The sequence below is a fragment of the Thalia democratica genome, chromosome 2, assembly GCF_965202585.1.
Source record: "Thalia democratica chromosome 2, ktThaDemo2.hap1.1, whole genome shotgun sequence".
Classification (NCBI taxonomy): Eukaryota; Metazoa; Chordata; class Thaliacea; order Salpida; family Salpidae; genus Thalia; species Thalia democratica.
In genome coordinates, this window is record NC_139166.1 from 86,607,131 (window position 1) to 86,616,210 (window position 9,080).

Consider the following 9,080-nt stretch of genomic DNA (forward strand, 5'->3'; position numbering starts at 1 on the left):
CTAGAATGAGATCTATTTAATCCTTTTTCAAAATTTTGTTCAAAACAGTTAATTTTATTTATTCTTAAGTGCTTATTTGGAAATTTTGAAGCCTTGTGGCTAGTTCTTCAATATTTTTAGAATTAACATTGTAGTTTTTTAAATAAATAATAAAATTTTTAAGGATTTGGAAAAAACTCAACAAAACTCATGTAATTTTAAGGTTACTCAGAGAGATTTCTAGTCACTTAAGGAAGTTTATTTGACTCAAAGAGTGGTAACCCTGACAAATAAAAAAATAACTAATAAAAATTAATATTAATAAACACAAGAAAAATGAATAGATAAAAGTAAATCAATCACAAAGTAAAATAGCTATCTGGTAAGTGGGGTAACAGTGATAGTATAAAAGAAATGAAAAACAAAACAAAAAATAATAAGTTACCGACCAAGGGTAACATGTAAGGTAACAGTGATAGTAAAAAAAAGAAAACTAAAATCAAATTCATTAAAAAGATAATAAAATAACAATAAATAAAAAGTTTAACCTGTGCAAAAATGTCTCTGTGCAAAAGTGTCTTCTTGGAAAAGTATCCTTATGTAATTTTGTCCCCTTGAGCAAATTTGACACCCCACCCAAAGGCAATGTACGTTATCAAAATGCTGTTGTCCTGTAGAGGTTACAGAAGACTCCAAAGGTTCCAATGCTGTTGAAACACCTGAGATTGACAGAGAGTTGAGTAAGCTCATTTCTGCTCCTTCAGACCCCATAGAGAATAAGGTGTCACTTGCCTTGCGCCGGTTAAAAGACTTAAATGCGCAAGGAAAGCTTGGAGTACTCCAAAATAAGAAAAGAGCACTTTAAATAAATTGGAGGGGATTTATCACAATTGAGATCATTTTACTATTTATTAGTGTGCATTTTATATATAAGTTTATATTTGTACTTATATTGTTTCAGATTTTTCAATCTTAATAAAGTATTTAAGCACAAGGAGTTTTTTTTTCAATAGCAACAAACTTAGATTTTTAGGTTTTATAAAATTAACATGTATAAAATGCATAAGTATTTTTAGTTCTATTGGCTGTAAATAATACTTTTATTTTGTATATAAGTTAAGAAGCATTTAAAACAATATGATTTTATTGTTACACAAGGCTTAACAATTTCATCCACTTTTTATTGACTTGATGAAATAATAGGTATTTAGAAAACTATTTCCCAAAATTTTTTCCATAACTAACCCTTTGAAAAGTTTTTAAAAACTAATTGCTGGCCCCTCCTCCAATAATATTTCTCAAAAATCTACTGTGCACCAAGTATTTTTTGTGATATCTAGTGTAAGTTTTGAAACCACCCTTTAATATGTTTTAAACTTTTTCTTATTTATCTTAAACTTGTGAAAACAAAAAAAAAAGTATAAGCTTTAAATTATGACCTTATGGCCCCTCTATTGGTTACGACCCCCTTTGACTATTTAAGCTTATGGCCTCCCAGCTGTTTAATATGGCTCCCAAGGGAGCTGATTACACCACTTTGTGAAACCATGGTTTAGAACAGGGTTTCCCAAACTTTTTTGCTAATGGCCCCCTTTAAAGAGTTTGAAAAAGTAATGGCCCCCTTCTACATATAGATCACTCATAAACTACGATAAAATACACATTAAAACTTTTGTTTTTGCTCTTCATCTGAAACTCAAGAATACTTAGTGTAAGTTTCTAAACTACCATAAAATACACATCAGACCTTTTTTTTTTTGCTCTTCATCTGCAACTCAAGAATATCTAGTGTAAGTTTCAAGTTATGGCCTCATGGCCCCCCTGTGGCTCCTTTACTGCTCATGGCCCCCCCTCTTCCCCCTTTGCTGCTCATGGCCCCTTGAGTATCTGTCATGGCCCCCTAGGGGGCCACTTGGCCCACTTTGGGAAACCCTGGTTTAGAACTTCTCTACCTAAATATCAAGCTTAACAGAATATTAGGTTTTGAGTGAACCTTAATAAAGGTTAATAAGTATTATAGAATATTTTTTTGCTGTGTAGCTCATTGTTTTGCACTATGACAGCATTAGCACAAAAAGTTTTGTAAATTTATTTTGACCTTCAAGATTTTGAACAAATTGCTTTTACCTTCTTCTTAGATTCATTTGAAAAAAGATTCTCAGAGGAATTTCTTGGTTTCTTCAAAAAAACTTAAGACAAACAAAAATGATAAAAAGTACAGAAAATCTAAAAATACCTCAATGAAAATTTTTTCAAATGTTTTTGAAAATGCATAAAGTGTATTTATTTGATGATTGCTACATCTGAAAAATTTCAGCCAAAATCTCTAAGGTCAAAATTTTAAGAAGGCTAAATCAGTTTTTTTATGAAAAATTGTTAAAATTTAGACTAAGATAGTTTTTTGGGGTTGAAATGCGCACAAGTCAGCTTTTTAGGTTGAAATAGCAAAATGTCAGAATATGTCAGTTCTAGTTAAACATTTCTTTAATTTTTAAACACTTAAAATAGTAAATTAAATTAAAAAAGTCAGGCTAAAATTGCAAAATTTTCCTAGAAACATGTTAAACTATTACCCTATTTGAACAATTAGTTGTTATATGTTATTATTTTAGTATTAATGAACTGTTGCAATGACACTTCCATAATTAAAATTTGATATATACACAAAATTCTATTTTGAAAAATTTTAGAAATTGACTTTTTTTATTTAAGTAAGTTATTAAGATATCTATAATTAAGCACTTAGTTTAGTATTTTATGCAAAAAGTTTATGGTGATGTTTTACCTCTTTATACAATTATTTCAGAGTTATTTAAATTTTAGAAATAAGTAAAATCATATTATGTGATTTATGTATTTTAAAGGTTACGTAACCAATAATAGGAAGAAGTGTTTTATTTAACAGATGAATAGTTTACTTTATTATACTTATTACTAAGTTTGTAAAGTAAGTAAGAGAACAAATAAACTTATTTTAATTTTAGTTTAAGGTATTTTATGTTATATGTGTGTAAGTATTTATTTTATTTAACAGAACTAGAGTTTACTTATTTGTAATATTTTATAGAATTAATCAAGTTTTTAAAATCAATAAGAGTGTATTTCTTTGTAACAAATTTTCAAAAAATAAGTTTTTAAATTACAAGTTTAATATAATTTTTTGTTTTGCAAAATTGATTATGATTTAGTTAGAATATTTTGATTAAAAATTCCCTGCCAGTAGTTTACTTCACATTTGTGACTTTTTCAAATTATTTGCAAAGAGGCGAGAAAAAAGTATACTTAGATCAGTGCAAATTTTTTATAACTAAGTTTGTAACATTTATTTTTACAATCCAATATTTTATAACTACAGTTGTCATTTGCTAAAATACACTTTTTTTATATTGGTTCTGAAATGTGTACTGAATAAGAAGTGCATACTTGTCAAAATATGGGTACACAAAAAGAGTATTTAACTGGAAGTGATTAGTTAATACGAACACTTAGAGGAAGGTAAAAGTTGGTCAAAATCTTGAAAAGTCAGGCTAAAATTACAAAATTTTACGTGCAACCCTGTATACTTTTTTCTTACTGCTTACCTCTTTGCAAATAATCTTTCAAATGTGAAGTAAACTACTGACAAAAAAATTCTAATTAAAATAATAAACCTAAATTATAACTAGTTCTTCAAAACTAAAATTGGTAATAAGTTTAAACATTTGTAGTTTACTTCCTTCAAACATTAAAAGAAAAAAGTCAGATATGGAATTATATATAAATTTTTGTGTATATATCAAAGTTTCACTATGTAAGTGTCCTTGCAACAGATCATCTATACTAAAAATATAACATACAATAATTATACTTTTTCAAATAGGGTAATAATTAAACATGTTTCTAGGAAAGTTAAGCAATTTCAGTCTGACTTTTTAAAGGACTTTTTATTTAGGTTTACTATTTGAGGCTTTGGAATTTATTTATTTTGTAAGTAAATTACTATAGAAATTATGCAATTTTAGTTTGACTTTATGAATTTTTAGATTATTTTTTACCATTTTTAGGTATTAAAAATTAAGTAATTTTGTAGATTACAACTGACAAATTCTAGAATTTTGCCATTTTGACCAATAGAAACTAATTTTTTTGTCATTTTTACCCCAGAAAAACTGCCTTAGCCTGATTTATTCCAAATAAAAAAAGAAAGATTTAGCCTGACCAGTAGCAGCCCTGCTATGGGTTGTTTTATATTTTAAAAATAAAAGCTTGATTACACATAAATCTATGTGATTTTCATCAAAAAACTGTTTTTATACATTTTCATTTACAAAAAAACTTAAGTTCTTTAAAATTCAATCCATCTCAATCCTTTGTTTAAAGCATATTTAAGAATTTAATCCTACAACAGAATATGGCTTTTTTAAATCCAATTTACTTTATCACCTTTATAATATACTTTAAAATAAACTCAATTAAACAAATATTTTCTCAAGTGAAAGAAACCAAAGCTAAAAGCTATAATTTTAACATTTTCCATTTATCACAGGTATCAAATTAAAGAAATAAAACATAATGGTCAAACAAAAAGATTTTGTTGTCAATGTTTTCAAAAACAAGGAGCGTAGGTTTACACGAGAGGCAGCCAACATTAATTTTCTTAAGCTTATGAACCAGAACAGAGAGTTTAAACAGCTGTGCCAAGCTGCTCTACAAACTTTTGAAGAAAAAATAGGTATACAAGAAGGCTGAATTGCAGAAGGTTGGGATACAGACTCACTAAAGGTGGAGGAAGAAAGAGGATTATTACAGAAGAAATACTTTAAAAGAAATGGAAAAAAGAAATTCAGAGGTTGGTTATAAAAAATTATGTATGTAAGAATAGTATTAGAGGTTTAAGTAGGGGTAGGGAGATCAGCATAATTTTTTGGACATATTGTAAAATTCACATTTTGATATATGATTCTAATGTGTTTTGGCTTCATTAAAAAGAATTAAAAAAGAATAACTTTCAAAAAATAAAATGCTGCACAAAAAACTAATTTCAATCCCAATAATCACATGTTTTTTGTTTTTTGATATGAATAGTAATAAAGTCACTAATACATGTCCTAACTTTTAATTCAAATCTTAAATGAAAGCTTATACATATAGACATACATTTAAAGACATTTCAACTGCTGTTATTTAGTATGTTTATTAGTTTAGTTGATGTGGTATGTATATTAGAGTCATGATTCTTTTAGGTATTAGTGTTTAAAAAAACCTTATCTAATTATTCAATTTATCACAACAAAATAATGAAATATTACAAAGTAAAAATTTTTTATGGGCAAGATAATGTTGCATGGCTTGAGATGAATAAATTAAGATTTATAGTCAATTTTTGAATGATTTGGTTTTTTTATGTGTTCAATATTGTTTTTTAACTCTTGCTTATTTTTTATCTTAAAGTGGCAAAAAAGTCTATTTGGTATTTTGAAAAACTTATTTAAGAAACAAATTGGTATACCTTAATAGTCGTAGATGCTGTCAATGTAATAAGATGTAAATGGAATAAATAAAATGTGTATAAGTTTAATAAAATGTAAAATTCTGTATTATATGTTTTAAAAATGCTTTGATTAAAGGTATAGTTGGCTTCTTTTTACTAAAAAATAGATTCTTAATTATTACTATTTTGCTTTGTAATACTTTATTTTTTTGGATTTAGTTTGTCAAATATAAAACTATATATTTACTATTTACTCGTTTTTTCTAAAAATTAGCTTCGAACTTTGTATATTCAACAATGTTTCATAATGAGAATAATTTTCTTTGATATAAATTTACACACCTTTTAGTGAAAATGTATAACTTATATTGTTTTTTTTAACTTGAATGCTGTATGCCAGAATTCTAAATTAAAGAGTTGTTAATACTGAATAAACGTTTGTTTGTTTAAACTAAAAATTTAATGCTTGAATGATTAAGTGGCAACTATGCTGTATGCATTAACTTTCTTTAAATTACCCAACTTAATTTAAAAGTCCCTGATAAAAAAGTCCATATTGGTTGTTTAATACAAAAGTGTCTTTTAGTCCAAAATAGTAGTTTTTAACTTATACTCTTAAATTTATTATCTAAGTAAATCATTTTAATAAAGATGATGAGTAGGCCTTTTAGTATAGAATAATTTTGTGTTTTTTTTTAGTTTTTAGACAGATTTAAATACTTAAAAAAGTTAAAAAAGTTTATTTAATAATGTATATCTTATAGAGGTATTTAACTTATTATTTCAAGTAAAAATGTATTAAATATTTGTCATTTCACTAAGCATTTTATTATACCTTAAGTACATAAAAATTAAGTATAGTATTTTAACTAGACTAACCAGTTATTATTTTACTAAAAATAAACTCAGGATTTTTTTGCTTAAAGTTTAAAATGAAACAGTATAAGCATTTTGTTAAGATTTTAATCTAGAAACAAGTTTATTTTTAGGAATATTTATATAATTTAAGTCACAATAAATGCCTTTGTTTTTTAAGAACTTTCATATAAATTTTGGCCACTTTAAGTTACATTATATAATTTTTTACTTGAAAGGATCTCTTGGGTGTGTGTCATAAAAGCTAACTTTTTTGTGTGAGATTTTAAAAGAAATAATTAAATGTGCTAACAGGAAACTACTAATTATTTTTTATTATATCAGTATAGTTTTCAGGGTTTCTACTCAAGCTGATTTAACCCTAAAAATTAACATGTAAAAACTAGGAATTTGAGAAATTTTAGAAAAAAATCTGGAAAAACCTGGAATTGTGAATAAAAATGAGTAAAAAACCTTAAAAGTTTTTTTTTAACTATTTTTGGATGTTAAATAGAAAATTTTGATTTGACACCAAAAATTTACCATGGAAATAAAAATTTTTGTCATCATTAATTTCTTCATATTAGAAACACATTTAAAGTAGCTTTACAATATATTTCTAATGTTTTTATACTATTTGACACAGTTTCTTACCTTAAACGTAACTTTAAATTAAATGTAGACCCAAAATACGTACTTTTAAAAACCTAGAAGAAATTTGAAAAACCTGGAAAAAATTTTTTAAAACTAGTGGCAACCCTGTTTATAACACAGTTTTTTACCTTAAACTTAAGTCTAAACTAAAAATAGACACAAAATCAAGTATTTTAAAAACCCTAGAAGAAATTTCAAAAACCTATAAAAATTTGCCAAAAGTCAGTGGCAACCCTGTGTTAAATTAAATGCTTGTGGTATTTTAATGATTTTTTGAGTAGTGAATATTAAAATAACTGCAAAATATAAAAGTTTAATCTCATTTCAATAAAATAATTTTTAGTTTATAGAGCTTGAAGCAACAATTCTGAAATAGGGTTGATTAAAAGTAAGATACTCAGTATAATTTAAAGTTTTTTATAAACTCAGTGTAACTGAGGCTACTTTTTTTGTTAACAGGATGATTCAAGCCACTATAGTGGTATTTAAAAAGAAATTGGTTAATTTAGGTATTATCAAAAATCTCTAGTACTTATTTAAATCTCTAAAATATGAATAAGATATTGTTGTTCAATATCTAATAGTAAGATATTTTATAGCTAAATTTGTTCAAAAACTTAATTTTTATTGTTATTAAAAAGTTTTTAGATTTAAATACGAATTATTTAAGAAGTATATAAAGGGTTAAAAAATTGAGGATAGATAAGTATTGTTTAATATTGTTTAAGGTCACTAAGGACAGATTTAATTGAGTTTGCCAAGCCCAAAAGATATCTCAGGATAAATTTAGTATGTGTGGGTAGTTTTTTGTATTTAATAAATGACAATCCTGTTAATTGTAAAACTAATTAAAGACTCTTATAAAGTATAGCTATTTAAAAACAAGTAGTTCTAAATAATGTTCACGTTTACCTAAAGTTTAGCTTGTTAGTTTTATTATTGATTACCTGAAGTCATTCTTAGAGTCTACCATTTAAAAAAAAAAAGAAATTAGAGTCACAAATATATTGTTTAACAAAAAACTACACCTATGTTAACAGGGTTGCCACTTTACCTGAAAAAGTCTGAAGTTTAAATATTTAGGCTATAAAAAATTTAAAAAAAACCTGTTTTTTTGAAATTTTGAAAAAAAAAACCTGGAATTTTGAACAAAAATCTTTTTAAAACCTGAATATGTTAACAATTTTTGCATGTTAAATAGAAAAATTTTGATTTGACACAAAAAATTTACCATGGAAATAAAAAAATTTTGTCATCATAAAGTTTTTTTATTAAAAAACACATTTAAAGTAGCTTTACAATATCTTTTTATTCTAGAAGAAATTTGAAAACCTGGAAAAAATTTGCCAAAAGTCAGTGGCAACCCTGTGTTAAATTAAATGCTTTTGGTATTTTAATGGTTTTTTGAATAGTGAATGGTAAAATAACCACAGTATATAAAAGTTTAATCTCATTTCAATAAAATCATTATTAGTTTATAGAGCTTGAAGCAACAATTCTGAAATAGGGTTGATTAAAAGTAAGATACTCAGGATAATTTAAGATTTTTATAAACTCAGTGTAACTGAGGCTAGTTTTTTTTTTGTTAACAGGATGATTCAAGCCACTATAGTGGTATTTAAAAAGAAATTGGTTAATATAAGTAAATTCAATTAAACTTTCATTGTTTTCAAGTTTCATTTATTTAAAGTTATTTATAAAAGTAACTTATATTTTTGAAATAGTGTTGTTATAACAGTGTTTTGTGGTTATTCTATATAATAGATACATTACTGTAACTGTCTTGTCTGGTTTTTATAAAGTAGCATCTTGTATTTCAATTATAGATAACAATTAAATAAGTTAGTATTTAATTATGACTAGTAGTCCCAACAAATTAAGATACCAACATCCATGCCTTAAAAGTTTGCAAAAATTTTAAAACATATTATACAATAAATAATAATACCATAATATAAATTGAAATTATTTCAGAGCTGCAAATTAAGAACTAAAGAAAGTAATATGTCGCAACAACAAAATTCAAAAACCTTCATGGTTTCCCAGGAACATTCCAAAAATTCACAGGAAAGTTCCCAAGTTACATCTGAAGTAACAATAGTAGGTTTTTATAATTTGGATT